This window comes from Cryptomeria japonica, chromosome 5, assembly GCF_030272615.1.
Source record: "Cryptomeria japonica chromosome 5, Sugi_1.0, whole genome shotgun sequence".
Classification (NCBI taxonomy): Eukaryota; Viridiplantae; Streptophyta; class Pinopsida; order Cupressales; family Cupressaceae; genus Cryptomeria; species Cryptomeria japonica.
The window spans coordinates 449,350,822-449,372,256 of record NC_081409.1 but is presented as its reverse complement, the minus strand read 5'-3'; positions in this window follow the sequence as shown (position 1 = coordinate 449,372,256).

The following is a 21,435-nucleotide window of genomic DNA, read 5'->3' as shown; positions in this document are numbered from 1 at the left end:
TTTTAGATTACTTGCATCCATTTTACATTCATTATTGCTTGCATGTATTGTTGCTTGAATTTGCTTGAATTACTCATCCATCTTGCATCCATATAGCGTAATATCATATAGATTAAATCCTTCGTCTTGATGTAGTCTAGTCACTGGTATTGCTTATAAAAATCTGAGAGCAATCTTATACTCGCATCTTTTAGAAGGCAATTAGTCACTTTGCTATGGTTTATTTCTTATTGATTATTGATTACTAACCATGCATATAATGACTTAATTGAAGTGTTGTGCTTGCAGCTACAGGTTCACTTTTTCACACACACAAATCTGGCACCCACCGTGGGGCCCGAAGACTACCTTTTTTTCAGCCTCCAAGACTGACTGCTTTATTTTTTCTTATTTTCCAGGTTTCAGATTTTTTGGTTTTTCGTCCGTATATCTCGTGCAACAATTCCCACAGGCTGAAATGACAAATTGCAGGTGTCGTACGAATTACAAACATATTATCGTACAAGCATATCCTCTATCGTACGAGCATATCCTCTGTCGTATGAGTAGTAATTATCTGTCGTACGAGTCAACATCATTAGCAATCTGGTCTCGTACTGTACTATATCCTGTCTCGTACAAGTCGAGACTCTATCGTACGATTTTGTATTTTCTGGTAAAAGAGGCAAAATTTCATATTTTTCATTTCTGACGACTGACCTTGACTGTTTATATGTCTGTCTCAGAGTTTTTCACCGCCTAACTAATTTTTGCAGAACGCTTGTCGAAGAATATTGCTTGTCACACAAAGACAATATGACTACTGATTCATTGTCTTTGTAGGATGCCTAAGGAGAATCGACTAAACATCATGTATTCTTTAAATTCATTTTTTAGGAACCTAACTTGCTATCTGGTTAAAGAACAAATCTGTCTTTTGTGCTTTTAGAAGATTCTGAGAGGTAGGAGAGTATGCTCTTGTCTTTTTCTAGAAAATCAGAAATCCAGACTCTTGAAGCTTTTTCTTTGTTTGAGATTTGTACATCTTTAGCAGGTCTGCCCTCTCGAGGGGTTGAAAAACTCTTAAAGCCATTATGGCCAGTGTGAGGGGAACAACCTAAGTGGGAACGGCTAGATGCCAAGTACTCCAACCCACTATAAAATAAACGTGATTTGATGAAAATCAAGTCAACGGCAGTGCTCAGGAATAGCTCTCCTCTATACCTTCGGGTATATTAAACCTTGGTTTTCAAGGCTGGGAAACCTCTTAATTGAGTTTATACCTTGACGCACTGAACGGATCCCTGACTAAATCCAATTTAAAATTAGAATCTACCCAGTTCATCTCCGAAAGGGGGATAATATTTGTGCAAGAGAGATAGTAACTCTCCCAAGATACTTGTCATTTCATGCCCCCATTAGCGTTTGGAGTCGGATAATACGGTGTTGAGAATCCATTGCATGAGACTCAGCGGCCATATTCTGATTAGCTATTGGGTGTGTACCTGAGTCTACAAGAAAAGGTTTTCTTTCCTCACCAAATTCCTTAGGGTTTGCATGCTGTGATTGAAGTCACTATAAATACTACTTGTTTTCTGTGTTTTTCATCCCTGAAATAAAACAATTGAAATACCAAAAATCAGTGAAGACCAGAAACTAGTGCATCCTAAGTCAAAACTCTGTCTGTGTCAGAAACTAGTCCATCCTAAGTCAAAACTCTGTCTGTGTCAGAAACTAGTCCATCCTAAGTCAAAACTTTGTTCGTGTCAGAAACTAGTCCATCCTAAGTCGAAACTCTATCTGTGTTAATCCCAGTCAAAAATCAGTCCATCTCAGAATTTGTCATACTCAGTTGGTCATACTCAGCAATCAGAAAACTCAGAATTTTTAGTCTTTGCCCTGTGAATAGTCGTACGAGTCTGCTAATTTATCGTTCTGCACCAGTCCTGTGTCGTACAAATCTACTCAATTATTGTTCTAAAGTAGATTCTCTATCATACAAGTCTAAATCAATCATCATCCTGCACTGTATTCTGTCTCGTACGAGACAGAATCGACCTCAGTCTTTTGTCATCCTACACATGCCCATCAGTCGTACGGTATAAGATAGCAACTCGTACAAACCAGAAATTCTGTCATCCTGTAACTAATAAATTGTCATCTGGTTCAGAAAACCCAGTCGTACGAGTCTCTGGTTTTGTTAGACAGAACATTCAAAATTGCCAAAAACATAGTCTACAATGAGCATAATACTGGTTATCATTTTCCCGAGCATAAAACAGATCAAGATAGTGTACCTCTTCCATTTTTTGTTGCACGATTTGGTCGATCACCCTTCAACTAGTTCAATCAAAACTACCTATCAAACTCAAGTCACTTAGATAACGTCTTACATAGGATATATCATTCCTGAATCAGACTGAATCTTAGTTACAATTTAGAATCAACCTAGGAAAATGTCTTAGACAGGATAGATCATTCCTGAAATCAGACAAAATCTCAGTTGTTTCTCTCAAAACAATACGCTAAAAAGAACAAACTAGCTCTGAAATTGATCTTGACCTCTGCATCACAAAACAACTCTAGGTCACACTAATCCATAAAAATGCTTATTCAAACCAGGAGTTCCCGTAAGACGAAAGCCAAAGACAAAGAACAAACCTTCACTTATCAAGATAATCCATTCTACATGAAGGATCCCCTTATTGACATACCATCATCATCAGGCGGACCAATTTTTGATGAACCGAAATCTCCCACTATACATGAGACAGAATACAATGATGGAAACAAAAATGACCGTAATATTCCTGAAAATCATAATGACTCCTCATCATCAAGTGAGACTGACGAAGCTATTGAACCTCCAGAAAAAAAAATCCTTGACTATCAGAAAGACAAAGACTTTAGAAAAATGATGAAAACTATCATGCTCCAAGAAAAGGAAGACTATTTCTTAGAACTAGCAAATCAAGGTGCTAAACTTCCTATTGGATATGATGTTCAGACACTTGTTACTAAGAGGAAAGACTCACCTATACTCATGGTACACAAACAATTAATAGCTTTGCGAACAGAGCTCACAGACCTGGAGAATAAGGACAATTCCCCGAACCAATATTCTCTGGAAGCAATATGTCCCTTCCCATTTGACAAGAATTTACACATGCCTCCATTCCCTTCACGAGTGGAAATCCCAAAATTTGATAAATATGATGGTACCTCAGATCCTCAAGATCACGTCAGGGAATTTAGTGCTGCTTGTATGGAATTTATGCATGATCAAACGTACCTTATGTGTCTCTTCCCAAGGAGTTTAGGGGGTCAAGCAATGGAATGGTTCTCATGTCTACCCAAAGGAATAAAAACATTCGAAGAACTAATCCAATTGTTCTTACAACAATACTCATACAACATTCGACATCCTGTGACTATGATCGATCTTTGTAATACTCAATAGAAAATAGGGGAACCTCTTCTTACTTTTCTCCAACACTGGAGAAGGATGTTCTCTAGGTACCCACGACCTATCCCAGACTCTGAGAAAATGGATATATTTGTCAATAACTTGGTCCCTGAACTGAAATATAGCGTACAAATGCAAGTACACCCATCATTTAACAAAATGGTAGATAATGTCATTTGAATGGAAGATGTGCTCATAAAAAAGGGAGATATCACACCTTGGAAAGAAACACAAACAGGATCCAATTCTAAAGAGAAGAACAAGTATTGGAAATTTGCCAAAGACAACAACAATAATGTTGTTAATGATGGAGTAGTAGACACTGTCAAAACCAACTCAAAATCAACAATATTCAATCTGGCTAGTGGTACACAAGCGCTTAAAGCTGCTAAAATTACAACAGAAAATCAGCCAAAGAAAACAAAGGAATGGTTCAAAGAAAAACCTTGGCTTTCCAGACCTAAGCGTGATTTTACTCCTCTTGAAGAATCATATGAGTTGGCTTTCAAAACTCTATTGGCAAACAACTTGATAACACTACCAGATAACTCCAGACCATATGATCTAGATGTCAAACCAAGATGGTGGAGAGAAAATGAATACTATGACTTCCATCGGAATAAAGGTCATAACATAAACAATTGCATGAAGCTAAAACATGAGATTTAGGATCTCATAGATGCTAGTAAAGTTGTTGTTGGGAATCACCCTACCAATGCTGATCATAAAGCATTTAAAGACCCTTTGCTTGCTTATGAACAAGGTGATTCCTCAAAGACCAAAGGAGGTGCCAAGGTAAATTATGCTTATGCCAGCCAGGACAACATTATCAACATGATTGAACCTTAACGCTCAGAATATTGCAATGTGATTATAGTTCAAGATAAACCAAATGAATCACGATATGCAAAATCTCTGACCAGATCTCAAAAGAAAGTCACCCTCCAAGGAGCTAGCTCTTCCAAACCGACTCAAGAAACATCAAATCTGACAGCTGTGCCAAATAAACAAAAGGAATCAACCTTGGAAAAATTTAAAAGATTAACCTCCTCATCATCCTCTGGATACAATGTGGTTGAATAGTTGAAAAGGACAAATGCTCAAATTTCAATTTTTGAATTGCTACAGCTCTCATCTACTCACAAGGAAATTCTACACCAAGCATTGCTCACTACCAACATTCCAAAAGATTTAGACATTGATCGGTTTCAATGTATGGTGGGTCATCTGACTTCACCTCACTATTTGACCTTCTCTGAGGAAGATGACAACTCATTAAATCATCCACATAACCAACCATTGCATATTGAAGCCATGATCCACAAACATAGAGTTAAACATGTTTTGATAGATGGAGGCATGGGGTTGAATAGCTGTACTTATCATCTGCTTACACAACTAGGATTCTCTGAAAATGTAAGTGATCCAGGGAAGAAAATAACAATTAAAGCCTATGATGAAGAAGAGAGGACCTCCAAAGGTTTGGTATCATTACCAATCAGAGTGGGACTGGTAGAGAGAGATGTCCTTTTCCAGGTTCTCGATATTCCATTGTCATACAATATATTGCTGGGTAGGCCATGGATTCATGAAATGAAGGCAGTACCCTCAACATATCACCAATGCTTAAAGTTTCCTTATAATGGAGCTGAAGTCAATATTTCGGCTGATACAAATGTCATCTGTAATGCATTGACAAAGGGTGCAGATACTTTTGTGCCTCATAATAGGGCAGCCTCTCCAAATGAAGATCCAGAAACATTGATAAAAGACTTAGAAAAGAGATTGAAGATTACAGATACCGGCATGGATAGCTACAAGATAGAACCAGTATTATTATTAGTTTCTCTTCCTCCATCGCCAAAACAGCTAGGCAAGCCATCAGAGCCTATGAGAACACAAACTCCAACTCCGAATATTATATACGACGGTCTCTTTATACAGTCTTCTACCTCCTTGGCAGATGAAATAGAAGAGGATGTTGTGCTTAACTGGCTCTATAAGGAAGATAGTCCAAATGAGGAGGTACGGCATTGTGAGATTTCCTCAAACCAGTATGGTCATGGTTACAAAATGATTCAGCACATGGGGTACTCAGGTACTGGTCCTTTGGGCAAACAAAAAGAAGGTATTACTGAACCAATTCAGCTACAAACCAAATCCACACATGATAAAGCTGGACTTGGATACAATCCTAAAAAGACATCAGAACAAAAACATGTTTCTAAGTCTCAAGGCTTGAAAAAGATATCGCCTTCAATATTACATGAAGCAAACGCCAAATAGATGAAAGAAGAGTGTAGAAAAGAGAGAGAGGAATCAACAATCAAGAAAGAAGAAATAGTTAGTGCTCAAGCTTCGATGGTATCAGCTACGATAATACAAGAAGTTGAGGTTCCTAAAGATATAAGAGATGAATTTGTAAGAATTAGAGAATTGTTTGCACCATTAAAAGTTCCAGTCACATATACTGGCAGGCAACAAGTAGATGATTTAGAGACTGATTCAAATGAGTATGAATGGGGTCCTGACTATCTTTCAGACACATCCACTACAGAAACTCTAGAAGAATCTAGTGGTGTCATAGATGATACTCAAGAGTTGATGCACCTAAAACTAGAGAAGGAAATACAAGAAATTAGACAAAAGAGGCAAGCAAATTATGAACAATCACTGAAAGAAGGAAAAATACCAGAAAGCTTCTCATCTATGTGTCCTTATCCTAAAATAGAACAAATCAGTTATAGTACTACACAGGAAGAGTTAGAAGCTGCAAAACAAGAACCAGTTGTTAGTCCAGAAGAAGCTAAATGGAGTAGACGATAGAAAGCTGCAGAAACAATGAGACCATGTCAACAGGTGTGTCAGATACAAATGACAAATGAACTACAATATGAAGGAATTTGTAGCATTAAAGATGCTAGTATTAATACCATACATATGCTTACTAAATCACCTGAAAAAGACTTGGAAACTTCATCAGATAACTCTGATGATTCTGATGACTCTAATGATAGTCCTATTCATGATGATACCCACTCATCCTCAAATTATAAATCATCTGATACAAACAATGAAAAATTGCCTACTAGTCTTATTGCTATTAAACCATGACATGACGTCCAGTCCGACTTAGTCAATGATGTTATAAGTATGCCTATTGGATTAGATCAATTAAATATTAATGTGAACTTTAATAATCATGATCTAACTCTTCCTGCTCTTGAGACACTTACGCAAGGTATCATTCTGGAACTCAACTTTTCAATCCGCAGTTGTGATAACAATACCGTGAACGCTCTTGAACCTATCCAAAATTTGTCCTTAATACATCCCAAATTGATTGGTTGTACTTTACAGAATCAACCCATGGATATACCTATTTTTTCCAATGACTATACATTATCCTATTATCTCAATGTAGTCAAACCTATTAACTCTTCCACCAGTGAATGGAGTGAAAATATGACTGAAGAGGATATCAAGTATCTTAGTCGCAAAAATAAGAAAAATAAAAGATCTGATGGCGAAAACCACATTGTGGTGATGTCAGAATCTAAAAAAGAGAAAATAAAGGATGTACCTAAAGGTGAAAACCTCTGTGAGGCACCTGAACGTGAGATACTTGGTATACTACCCAGTCATTTTCAGGAGCAGTCTTCCATATTGATCGAGCCAACTCAGCTAGTGAATATCGGGAATCAAGACACACCACAAATTATTTACGTAGCTCAATCACTATTAGCAGAGGAATTGAAGGATTTCACCCAGCTATTCCTAGAGAAGAAAATAAATTTTGCATGGACATACTTTGATATGCCAGGCTTGGATCCTGATCTCATTATGCACCATCTCTCAATCACACCAGGAGTAAAACCAGTTAAACAAAAACTTTGTAAGATGCACCCGCATGTCGCACTATTGGTCAAAACTGAACTAGAAAAACTACTCAAAGCTGGATTTATCAGAGCGATAGATTATGCTGAATGGATTTCCAACATAGTACCTATGTCAAAGGAAGATAAATCTATCAGAGTTTGTACAGATTTTAGAGATCTCAATAAAGCATGTCCAAAAGATGACTTTCCATTGCCAAATATTGATATGGTAGTTGACATGACAGCTGGGTATGAGATGTACTCACTAATGGACGGATTCTCCAGCTACAATCAAATTAAAATAGCTCCTGGAGATCAAGAAATGATAGCTTTCACCTATGCATGGGGAACTTTTTGCTGGAACGTTATGCCATTTGGGTTAACAAACGCAGGAGCAACCTACCAAAGAGCAGTTACAACTATCTTTCATGACATGATGCACTATATGCTCGCACATTCAATCAAGCTAGTGGACAAAATTGATCCACTCAAGTATCTTCTTAATAAAGAAACACTCACCAGATGATTGGCAAAGTGGGTAATGATCCTTACAGAGTTTGACATTGAATATGTAGAACGTAAAGCCATAAAAGGACAGGTAATTACTGATCAACTTGCTGAAGCTCCACTTGAGAATACTCAACCACTACACATTGAGTTCCCAGATGAATCAATAATGCATCTTACTCAACAACCCTGGAAGATGTTCTTTGATGGGTCCTTTACTCAAAATGGTTCAGGTGCTGGCATACTATTCATTACTCCTCAGAAGTACTCAATTCCAAAGTCTTATAAGATTCTATTCCCTTACATAAACAACATTGCAGAATATGAAGCACTGGTAAATGGAATAAAACTAGCCATTGAATGGAAGGTTTCTGAATTACATATTTATGGAGATTCTCAGCTGGTCATCAATCAAATCAATGATACATATCAGACTCAGGATGAGAAATTGATGCCTTACAAGAGGATGGTAGATGATTTCAAGAAGTATTTTGCTCTTGTATCATTCCAACAAATTCCTAGATCAACGAATAGAGCAGTTGATGCTATGGCTACCTTGGCATCTATACCTGAGCTACAGGAGTCCAATTTTTGCTTTGATTTCCTAGTGGAAGAGTTATATTACCCTGCTTATGATTCTCCTGAGACCCAAATAGTCTGTTCTATTATTGGACACAACTCATCCTGATACAGCCATATCTATTCCTACCTTTGTGACCAAATTATCCCTGAAAACCTTACTCATAATGAGAAGAGAAACCTAACTCGAAATGCTTCGCAACATGTTATCATAGCTAATGATTTATTTAGACGAGGTTTCAACGGTACTTTGCTTAGATGTCTAGAAACTGAAGAATCAAAACATGCATTATCGGAAGTCCATGAAGGTATTTGTGGATCTCATTCGAATGGTTTTACTTTAGCTCGGAAACTATTACAGGCTGGCTACTACTGGCCAGATATGGAAAAAGATGCCATAAAATTTGCTAAGACTTGTGAGAAATGTCAGCTTCATGGAAATCTCATACATGCCCCGGCGAGGGATCTCATACCATTCATTACACACTAGCCTTTTCAGCAATGGGCCTTTGATCTCATTGGTCAGATATATCTTGCTTCATCCAACGGACATAAATTCATCATAATGGCCACTGAGTATTTCACCAAGTGGTTAGAGGTGATTCCGCTCATCAAAGCAACTGGTAAACAAGTCGCCTTATTCATCCTAAACTATATAATTTGCAGGTATGGGATACCTTCGTCCATTGTGACTGATAATGGAGGACAGTTCAAAAATAAAGACCTGGATGAACTTTGTGAGAAATTCAAAATAAAGAAACACTGGTCATCAGTATATTACCCTCAAGGTAATGGACAAGTCGAGGCATCTAACAAAAATCTACTGACTATCTTGTACAGAACAGTCAACAAATCTGGGAAAGATTGGCATCTGCAGCTCAATCTGGCACTATGGGTTTACAGAACAAGTATCAGAACACCTATTGGGGCTACACCTTTCTCTTTGGTGTATGGATCCAAAGCAATATTACCTATTGAAGTAGAAATACCATCTCTAAGAGTTTCATTGCAAGGTCTTGTTACTGATGAAGATCATAGAATATCTAGATTGCAAGAACTCGAATTGCTGGATGAGCGTTGACAAGTGGCATTTGATCATCTCAGAGTGTATCAGAAGAGAATGTCCAGAAGGTATAACAAGAAAGTTCAACAAAGAGAATTTCAAGTTGGTGACCTAGTTCTGAGAGAAAATCCAAAAAATCAACAGTTTCGAGACAACAAAGGGAAGTTTGAACCCAACTGGTTGGGTCCCTATATCATTACTGCAGTCTTCGGCTCTGGTGCCTATCAGCTCTCAACATTGAAAGGAGAACAGCTCTGAGAACCAATTAACACCATCCACCTAAAAAGATTCTTTACTTAGCATTCTCTACTTCATCAAACTGTACAGCTGAAAAAGGTCCTAAAAAAAATCCTAAAAATCAGAAAAGTCTTGAAAAAAAAAAAAATGGAAAAATCATAAAATACAAAAAAAATAAGAAAAAGAGAAAAAAAAAATGTAAAAGAGAAAATGCCTTGGTGAAAACCTGGTAAACAGGCACCTTGGTAAAAAAAAATGATGATGACTCTCTGCCAAACAAGTGAAAACTTGGCAAACAAGTGCCTCTTGTACTCAAGCGCTCCATCTATCAACGCAATGTTGGCATTTCCCGCTTTCAAGTATCTTTTGCTTTCGCTTGTACATATTTTCAGTCACTTTGTGACATCCTAGTTCGTTGGAACCCTCATGACTTGAAACAGATCAATGTCCTAGTCTTAGGTTACTCGACAGAGCACATTACATATCCTAAGCAGTGTCAACCAAGTCATTATTCCGTCAGTGAAACCTGGTCAGCCACTCCGAGTCAGTCCCCTGCCTTCTGACTACTACAGAGTTTTTATCACTGATTTCACAAGCAAAACAACATAACAAAGAACAATTACTAAACAGTTTGAGCTATGAATGGAAAATTTTCTTTGTATGTTGTTTTTTATATTGGTTTTCGATTATTATCCCCCTAAGTAACTCAAGGAAGTCTGTATTGACTAAGAGGTGCAAGGATTGGGGGAATAATATTTTCTTTGTTTTCTGCTTGTAGGAATGATCCCGATGATCTAGAAACATATAAATTAGCTACGTGTCTATGATAAGAGCCTTCACATTAAGGTGAAATCACCTCACATACCTCAACTCCACTTATTTGTATGCTACAAGGAGGTCCCTGTCATTTCTTTGTCTGTTTTGAGGGAATTTCTTTATGATGCAATTCAGGTCCCTGCGAAATCTGTCCAAGGATATGAACAAAAAAAGGGTCATTGCGAACAAGATAATTAATATTGCACATTGAAAAAGAAAGGAACTCTACCTTGCCTGTTGTGTTCGTTATGCTCAGTGATGAATCTTAAGTATTTTAAATCCAGTGACTAGGTTTAGGTTGCATTTTGCACATCATTTTGCATTTCATTTTGCATTTTAGTGAATCTAGGGTGATTTTGGTGTGATAATAACAATCTCTTTATCTTCAGAATGAGAGCTGAAAGCATCATCATTTCTTATGCTAAGTGGTCTATTTATCATTATTTCTCCGATCGAGTACTTGTGTTTTGAGATGTTTAGCTGTATACATAACATTTCATATAGATTCATTGATTTTATTATTAATCATTTGTATTCATCTTATTACATAGAAAAAAACAAAAAAAAATTTTTTGCACTACTCATTTTCATTCATTTATTTGCATATGAAAAGAAACAAAAACATAGACATCCATTATCATTTGTAATACATACATTCATGCTGAAAAAGAAATGCATACATATAGAATAAAGCATATAGAAACATCTCATAATTGAATTGACACAAGTGCAATGAAGTCAAATCGGATCTCGTATATATATATCATCTCAAGTCTAAGAGTACAAAATGATGTCCAATGACATGTACAAACTCCCATCAGAGCAAGAATCATATAGGCTACAAAAAAATGGGTGTGTCTACAAAAAAAATATCCGAGCTACAAAAAGAATCATCTAGCTGGCACCCTCTCCCTCATCGCCTGGTGGAGGAGGAGAAGCCTAATGCTCGGGATCCTATCGAGGTGCTCGCACTCCCTCCGATCTAGCCATATACTGCGAATAAGGTTGCACCTACTATGCAATAGGAACTACAACACTATACGCGGCTACATAATAAGATGCCCTACTGCTCTGGAGAAGGACCTCCTATTGTAGAGACTCTATCTCTGCTCTAGACTCTACTCTCAAAGCCATAATCTGGTGATCACGCTCAGTCCTCACCTCGGCCAGCTGTCAGTCTCGCTCCGTCAGCTCATTCTGTGCCACTAACAACTATGACTGTAGCTCTGCAAGATGTGCTCTCATCGACCGACCCGTGTCAGCTCGCAGGCTCTTCGCCGCCATCTCCACCACCGTCTCCACCTGTGGCTCTACCCTACTCCTCTTGCCGATGTCGAACCTTCCTCGGAGCTGCTCACTCCTCCTCTCCCCCACCCAACCTCATGCCTACTCTCCCAAGGGATCCACCCTCACCCCTCTGTTGTCCAATGTCAGCTCGCACTCTGCTGCTGCTGGCACCAGGATCACCACCAGTCCATCATGGAGCATTTGGTCTCTGGCCCTGTCCCTGCCTATGACCCTATCTCTGTGCCTGTCCCTATGCCGGTGCGGGGGCATCATCCTCCACATCCTCAATATGAGGAGCATGCTCTCCGGGATCCGTAAACCGAGGGAATGGATGTTGCTGCAAATAATCCCTATACTGGGGCAATACCCCTCATCTGCTATATCCTCCAGGTAATCCCACCTCAGGCGGTGTAAACCTATCAGCTCCTACCTAGCCAAGGCATAAGATAGCCTAGGTGCCCAACCCTGCCTCTCCTCGTCAGCATACCTAGCATATGTTGTAAACTCCTGTGAGATCCCCTAAGGCCTGCCATACTGCCTCATCACTCGTGAAACAACGAATCGCTCCATAACAGTCTGCGATCTCCCAATCAATGGGTGTGTAACAAATAGATCTCTGTGCACTACCCGCCAGTCATCCCATGGCTCTAACCCTCTATATGGTCGCCATACGACAACTATCAAGTCATCGAACTACTATCTCCAGAAGTCTGTCTTGCCCAGATGGGGCTGCGTAATATATCCAACATATCTAAAGATGACCGCTTGTCCTGGCTCCCTGTTGTCTATCACTATCGGTCGACATATGGGAAGGTGCTCCCAAGCCCACACTTGCAAAATGTACACCCCAGCAGCCATGCTCCACCCCTCTCTATAAACGGCCTCATGCATCTCTCGATACATGTGGGCTAGTAAGCAAGAACCCCAGCCAAGTCTCTGAGGGGACTCTATCAATCACTCAAGCATCTGGCCCCATCCACTCTGAAATCCCTGCTGCCCTCGGTCTGGCATCAAAAAGCACCCAATAAACCCTACTAAGACACATAACAGCGGATACTCCTTACTGTACCTACTCATCAGTATATCCCAACTCATAGAACGAGTCAAGATATCTGGATCCCTGAATACATTCCTCAGTGCCTGCAGTCCAGGTAACAATGTGGTATCATAGTCCACCTTATCCCCAACAAAAGGGATATGAATATTCCTGTACATATCCTCAGGAGTGATGGTCAACTCCCCAACTGGCAAATGAAAGGTATTATGCTTCGAATGAAATAGTTCTACCAACGCCGTGAGCATCCCGTGGTTCACACGGATATCAGGTAACTTCATCAAATGAGTCAAGCCGCATAAATCAACATGAGCCTGCTCAACATCAGACAAATCCTAAACTAAAGCCATCATGGGTGGATATACACATCTCGAGAGCACAGGAGGTAAACAAACCTACAAAACCCAACAACAAACATCAGAAAACATTCCAAATTAGCCTACAAGAGAAGTTAAACATCATGCAAATCCAAATAAGTTAAATACAAAACCAAAATTTCATGTTTACACTTTCAAAAATTGTCACTGTTTTTCGAACGACAAAACACAGTTAAACAGCATCTCGTATGAGTCAGGAATGGCTTTCGTATGAGAAAACAGCCCCAAACGACAAAGTTTTATACATCACACGACAAAATGGTCTTTTCACCGACATGTCGTAAGACACAAGGGTTGCTCTCGTATGACAATTCTAATGGGTTTAAACGATAAAACAAAATTTGCCAGTTTCTCATACAAGACAGGATCCTGTCTCTCACGATAAATCGAGAAACCCGACTTAAAACCCATCAAAAACGTGAAAAATACACAAAAAAATCAAAATTGGAAACATAAAGAGGCTAAAGATCGATCACTTACCACTGGCTTGTAGTTTCAGGGTCGATTATGTCTTCTCTGGTGCTCAAATCAATGCTGACGAGTAGGGACCACCATTTTTCTTCGCAGAAGGCTTTTTGAATTTTCAAACTTGGAGGGTTAAAATGAATTGAAAATGACACTTTTGTCCTATATATAGCCTAAAACCTAATTTTTCAACTTGCTCCAATGGACATGAAAATTGTATCGTTGGCTAATGTGCCTGCTCTAATTCCATTTTCGAGATCGAAATCAAAATTTGAGATTGTCTTGCTAGTCAATTTCATAATTTTGACCACTTAGCGCTTTTTTCATTAATGCTCATTCTTTCTTCCAATTGTGCCCAATTTCAACGCTGAATCTTAATTCAATTTCAATTCTACACATCCACATTTCAAATCTACCAATCAACTCTATGCTCAATTTCTCATCAATCATTGCCAAATCTTCAGAAAAATCCTTAAAATCGATTTGTGCTCAAATAACTTATTTTCGCCAAACAATTGCCTATAATCAACTACCCTTGCTATCTTTCAATTTCGCTCCTGAGGGGGCATACTCATGACCTTATGACTTCACATCTCACAAGTCGAGAATTTTTTTCAAATCTTCATCAAAAGTCGAGCAAAATCATTCCAATTAAAGAAAAAAAAATTCCTTATTGCTAAGGGGCATCTCAATCATCGCTTCACATCAAGTTGAAATCTCTCGATCATCTAAATCAATCAATCACTAGGGGCATATCAGTTTCATCGCTTCAAATCAAGCTGATATTTATCTTTCATCTGAAATAATCTCTTAACATTAATCAGTTTCATCGCTTCAAATCAAACTGATTATTTGTTTAAACTCAATCAAAAGTTTAAAGAGTTTCTTTGGTCATTCTAAATCTAAGCAGGTGTTCAGTATTCATTTCTTGATCAAGCTGGACGGTTTATTCTTCACTCATCGTGTCTTGATCAATCAAGTTCAAGATCGATTTTTATCATCATTCACTGTATCTAAGATCAATCAAGTTCTAGATCAATAAGATCCGCTTCTTGATCAATCAAGTTCAAGTTCGGTATCTTTGTTTTCTATCGTTCCTCAGTTCAATCAAGTTCGGGATCGGTATCACTTTAATCAGACCTCATTTAGCTTTATCGCTTCGAATCAAGCTAACACCTCACTTTTTATCTAGTTCGTGATCAATCAAGTTCAGAACTGACATCTCCTAGACATCACACATTCTTTGAATCAAAGCATTGGTCACACGTTAATTCAAAGAGGGGCAAATGTAATACCCTAAAATTGATCATCTAAACCATGGGCCCCTAATCTCGACAACATCACCAAGGTCCTAACCAAAGGCAATCAAATCAATCTTGAGCACATTATTAATTCTTTAATTATCAAAAATCACATGGCAAATCAACCACTCAATATTAATTAAATATTTATTTAATTAATTGAATTATTTCAAGAATAATCATTTTGATCAATTATCCCATTTTAATTTATTAAATATCTTTGCATATTTAATTAATTAATAAATTTGCCATTCAATCATGCAAAAGGATTAATTTATTACAAAAGATGAATTAATTTATTACAAAGAGTTGAATTGAAACAAAAAAAAAGTCAAAAAAAAAAAAGGAATTGAATTGAGAGAGAAATCAAACTTGAGATATTATTTCTTTTTCTAAATTTAGAACTTGAAATCAGAAAAGCAATTTAATTATTGAATTATTCTCTAAAATTGGAACTCAAAGCTTTTCAGAAAAAGAAGTTCAGTTGCATTAAGAAAACTCTTTTCTTGATTAAATTGAAGAATTATCTATTTTTATCAGATGTGCATGGAATTAATTTATTATTATTTTCCAATGCAACTTGGACTTCTAATTTGAATGCTTTTCAATTAAAACTATAATTGGAATCTATCTCAAGGTTAACTCAACCTGATTTCTCAATTATTTTCAATTAATCCTAAATTGAGCTTTTTGTAATTGTCTATAAATTCAGTCTTCATCTCTCATTCCAATTCACCCCAGAGATTTTTGAGAACACGCTTGGAAATTATTATCACGCTAATTTCGCTCTGGAGTCATTGAAATCATTGTGCTTTTTTTAGATTACTTGCATCCATTTTACATTCATTATTGCTTGCATGCATTGTTGCTTGAATTTGCTTGAATTACTCATCCATCTTGCATCCATATAGCTTAATATCATATAGATTAAATCCTTCGTCTTGGTGTAGTCTAGTCATTGGTATCACTTATAAAAATCTGAGAGCAATCTTATACTCGCATCTTTTAGAAGGCAATTAGTCACTTTGCTATGGTTTATTTCTTATTGATTATTGATTACTAACCATGCATATAATGACTTAATTGAAGTGTTGTGCTTGCAGCTACAGGTTCACTTTTTCACACACACAAGTATACATCGAGTTGTCTACCGAGTGTTATTTCATGTCTACCAAGCAGTAAAGATAATACACCGAGTTGATATACACCGAGTGAAACGTGTTACCAGATTCATTGAACCTGGACACACATATGAAAACGTGTTACAAGATCGAGGAACATAGAACCGTTATCACATTGGAAATTGTACATACAGATTTTGTATAATTTTGAGGTCATCTAACCAATGAAATATTTTGCATGGTTATTTATTCGAGAAATCATGTTTGTAAGATCGAAGCAATGAATTGGATCACCGACATAAGAAGTCTATTTATACAACATGAATTTAGGGTTAGAAAGAGAGATGTGAATGTGAGAAATGTGTGTGCATGTGCGTATGAAGCAAGACTTATGTGATACATGAGAAATCATAGAGTATTATGACTGTTGCAGAGACACAGAGGTCACCGAGAAGGTTATCAGAGAACAGTCGAGGAATAGAGTAAACAGAAGGGTTTACCGAGTTACTTTATGAGTTACCGAGGTATGCTATAGGTAAGGTAATCTTATTTTGAGCACATAGAATCTGCTATAGCATTTCAGATGTAAAGTTGCAAATATTTGTAATGATTCTATTGTAATATTTTGAAGTTGTAAGAGAAACCTTTAACAGGGTAAAAGACTCTAACCAAGTCTATAAATTGTAAATCCTTTAACCAGGTGCTACACTTATATAGTGTTGTAAAATCCTTTAGCAAAGTAGATCTAACTAATCTTAATACTCCTAACAGGGTAAGCTATCAAAAATAGCTAAATGTAGCTCTAACTGAGCACTCTTTATTATTGTAGTAGTGAAGTTGTGGGTGCCATCCGCACCGCAATTTTTCTCTCTAACCAAGAGTTTCTGCGTGACCAAAATATATGTGTTATGGAGTGAATCATGTATGAATGTTATCAGTTGATTATAGTTTTGTTTTATGTTACTGCACTATTCTGTTTATGTATAACAGTAAGGTTATTACAAAAGAAAAGTTTTGGAGTACTGATTCACCCCTCCCCTCTCAGTACATTAGCTTTCCATATTGGGCCTAACAATTGGTATCAGAGCTTGAATCTTGGAAAAGGGTTTAACTACCTAAAGAGAAAGATCTTATCAATGGAAGGCTATAAACAATCTCGGAGGATTGTGTATCTACAAGAAGAGCTGGATAATGCAAATCAAGTGATTGCCGACATGCAAAGGCAAATGCAAAAATCTCTGAAAGTAAGGAGAAGATTATCTGATGACTTGCAGGTTTCTCAAGAGTTAGTGGAACAAATCGAGACATCATCTGACAATAGTATATCTGAAGAGACTAAAGAAATGATTGGAATGTTGAAAGAAAAGAACAAAGCATTGGCTGATCAACTATAAGCAATGAAAAGAGAACATGAACATTTCAGTACACAGATGACTGAAAATCTAGATGCATTAAGGATAGCCGAGGATAAAGCAAGAGATCTACAAAGAGAGAAACAACAACTTGAAGTCTTAGTATCTGATAAGAATGATGAAATCATAAGGCTAACTGGTATTCAACAAAATCTGACAGATTAACTAGGTTATACACATCATGAAGCAAATCTAAAAGATGATGAGAATCAAGCATTGCAACTTGAAGTATCAAGGTTGAGCAATGAACTTGAAATAGAAAATAAATCCAAGGAAACACTGAAGAAGAGTTATGAAGAATCAAAGATGTTGGATGAGCAACTAAACACAAGATGACCCTACAAAGAAGGAGGACTCGGTTACAAAGGAAAAGACTCTACCAAGAAGGGAATCTACACTACCGAGAGAGGAGAATCATCAAAACAAGCTGGAAAAAGGAATAACATCAAAAGGAAGAAGCCTACTTTCTACTACTGTGGAAATCAAGGTCATACTGCCAATATGTGTCAAATCAAAAAAGGTAAGCAACTGAATACCACTAAGACCAATGGTTATTGTTACAATTGCAATAAATATGTTCACACATCTAATCAATGTAGGACAAAGTCTGTTAGCAATTATTAGAAGGCAAAATTCAAGGGTTTTTACAAAAACTGCAATAGATATGGACATAGTACTGAGAAGTGTTGGTTTAAGCAAAAGAACCACATATGGTCTGCACACCGAGCAAATACTAGAGGTTACCGAACTCACACAGATCCTTACCGACAATATTCCACAGTATCATGGGATTACAATACAAGGATATGGTGTGAATGTTGTGGAAGATATGGACATATAAGTGCCAAATTCTTTATAAGGTTTGGAATGAATAACCAAAGATCATGGAGAAATCCTGGTATGGCATGTTTTCATTGTCACAAAGCTGGACATTTAGCTGGAGATTGCAGAGATCAACCGAGAAAAGACACTGAGCAATTAAAAGAGAAATTAAAGATGATTTGGAGAAAAAAGGAAATTGTGTCAAATGAAGAAAGCACCTTACCTACCGAGTTAGGTGCTTCCACTCCAAATTAATCATAAAGGTATGAAGGGACTGCATTATCACAAGGTTAAATCTTAAACAGTTCCTATTTAAGTATGTACTGAATTCAAAATCTGCATAGTAAGATGTAGGAGTAAGTTTGAAATTCTATCAAAAATTTTGAAGCACTTTACAGGAAAACTGTTAAGTTGGTGAATTCAGGAAGCTTGTCAAGTTGGTATATGAAGGAAATCTGGTTACTCGGTTAAAGCAAAAAAAAAAAAAAAAGGAAAGAAAGTTAAGTGAACCGAGTACATTTAATGTCTTTGACCTAACTTGCACGGAGCCCGATAAGGTATTTTTGAGTACTTAAAAGGTTTTTCGCGGTCCTTTTCATTCACCAAGTTTTCGAGAAGCAGAGCAGAGCAAAACAAGGTGATCAAACCATCTTCAAAGAAAAATCCAAGGTATTTACATCGAATCTCATCGCATTGCTAAGCTGGTTTACCGAACTCTTTAAGTTGTTATCTGCTGAGTGTGAAGCATCTGTCGTGTGTTAAGTTCTCAAACCCTAAGGTTCTTGTGTCAATTTTTATCTGAAATCAAAATGGCATCTAAGATCCAAGACCCCATTGTTGTCACCAATGTAGAAAAGCCCTCACTAAAATACTCTATGACTCCCAAAGTTGCATCTGAACCAGATGACAAGACTGCTTTTTCACTCATCCTAGATCGAGTCTTGTTAGTCGAGGATGTGAGATTCTTCACAAAATGTCATTTTGAAGAACTCGGTCATGTTGAGATCAAGGATGCATACGATGAATTGTGCATAGATGATAAAATGGATAACAAGTATGAGCATATCAAAATCAAGGGATTGACTGAAGCCCTAACCTATCCTCGTTTGTTCAAACCCCAGTGGGTCAAGTTTGTACTAAGCCGAGTGCATGATGATTTCATGTGGCTACAAGAGCAACCATTTAAGATCACTAAAGAAATCATTCATCTGATCACCGGTTACCCTATCTATGATCATGCTCGAGCACAGAAAATGATATCACAGAAGGAATTGATCAGTTTGACTGGAGTAAAATCGGATTACAGAGGTCTGAAGTTGAACAATGTTACTGATCCTAAACTCAAATTCACCATCAGAGTAATTGGTTACTGTTTCTTCCAATCGGCAAGGGAAAACAGTGTACCCTATGCAGCAGTGGACTTAGCATACAAAATTGTTAAGAAAGGCATGAAAGTTGACTTCTATGAAGTGTTACTAAAGAACTTGTTTGAAAATCTGAACACAATCAGAAAGCCAAAGAAGAACAACTTGGCAAACACTCTAAAATTTGGATCACTACTTGTGTGTATGTTTTTCTACTTTGAGAAGTTTTTTCCAACAATCGGTAAAGTTGTTTGGGAACTACAATGACCAATCACCCATCAAATCAATGACTTCATCAAGAAGTTAGGTGATAACTTTAATGATATAATGGATGATTACTTCAGCAAGTTCCAAGAGAAAATGCATAACAGGTACCGGATTCCACCATAGTTGGTAGAAAAATGCAAAGATGAAATATGTTTTGAGGTAGACACCGATTACTGCTATGTGAATGTTGTGGAACCGAGGACTCAATCTTTGTCACCTATGGGTTACGAGATTGATTTTGATATCACACAACAGCAAATCAATGCCTATCTGTCATTGCCAAGGCATACTACCGAGCTGAGGTATGGAACCTATGAAGAAAGGAAAGAAAAAGTAAAAATGAGCATTGTAGTACCTAAGGCTACAAGAAAAGCTACAAAGATGATTAAGGAATTAACTAAGAAATTTGGAGAAGAGTCTTCCTCCACACTTGTCAAAGGAGTCCTAGCCATCACCGAAGAGGAGACAAAAGCCCAAGAAGCAGCCATAACACTTAGCACTGAATTGCCTAGGGGAAAAGTGTTGAAGAGAAAGAAACAAGACACTTCAATGGCTCTACCGACCCCTCCAACAAAGAGACCTAACACAAGGGCATCTACTGCATCACCGAGTAAGAAACAAAAGACTGTTGTCATTCCTGAGGTAACTAGAACTTACAAGAAATCTACTCAGAGACTCATTTTGCCAAAAGAGTTGAGTGATACCGAATCTGAAGATGCAAATAAATTTTAGATTGTGAAAAGCAAGAAGGTAGATGTACATAGTGTAGAAAATTTTTGTAATAATCTAAAGGAATATGGTGGATTTGGTGGATTCAGATTTGTTAAATATGAATCCAGATCAGTTGATGAAAAGAGGCAAATTGAAGAAGCTGTCATTTGTACACTTCTCAAATTCTGAGTGGTACCATTAGAAGTATGTAATTCTATTCCTAAGGAATTATATGCACATATTGAAACCAGATGGCAATATGCCCTAGACTCAGAGAAACAAATCAGAGAAAGAAGTTTGGTGCATCTCTTTCCTGATATGTCGGTTGATGAAATAAAAGAACATCTGACAAACAGCCAAACTCAATTTACAGTAAAACAGAAGGCCTTGAAATTGATGAATGGCCTGTATATAGAGGTAGAGAAGGAAACAAAGGAGCAATGGAAGACCATCTTTCGAAGAAAGAATGCTGGTGAACAATCTACAATGGAAATAGTTGATGTCACCAACCAAGAGCCTGATGTCACCAAGCAAGACCCTGTAGACACCATTCAAATAGATGAAGATATCATGGATGTAGAGGCACCTGAATAAGAAATGATAGAAGGCAATGCTTATGCAAAAGTTGTCTCAAGTGAATCTGTTTTGGAACAAGTTCAACCTTACCCACTGATCAATCAACCTGCTGCAACCGAAGCTCCTCATGCTACAGGAGAAGGTACCAAAGGT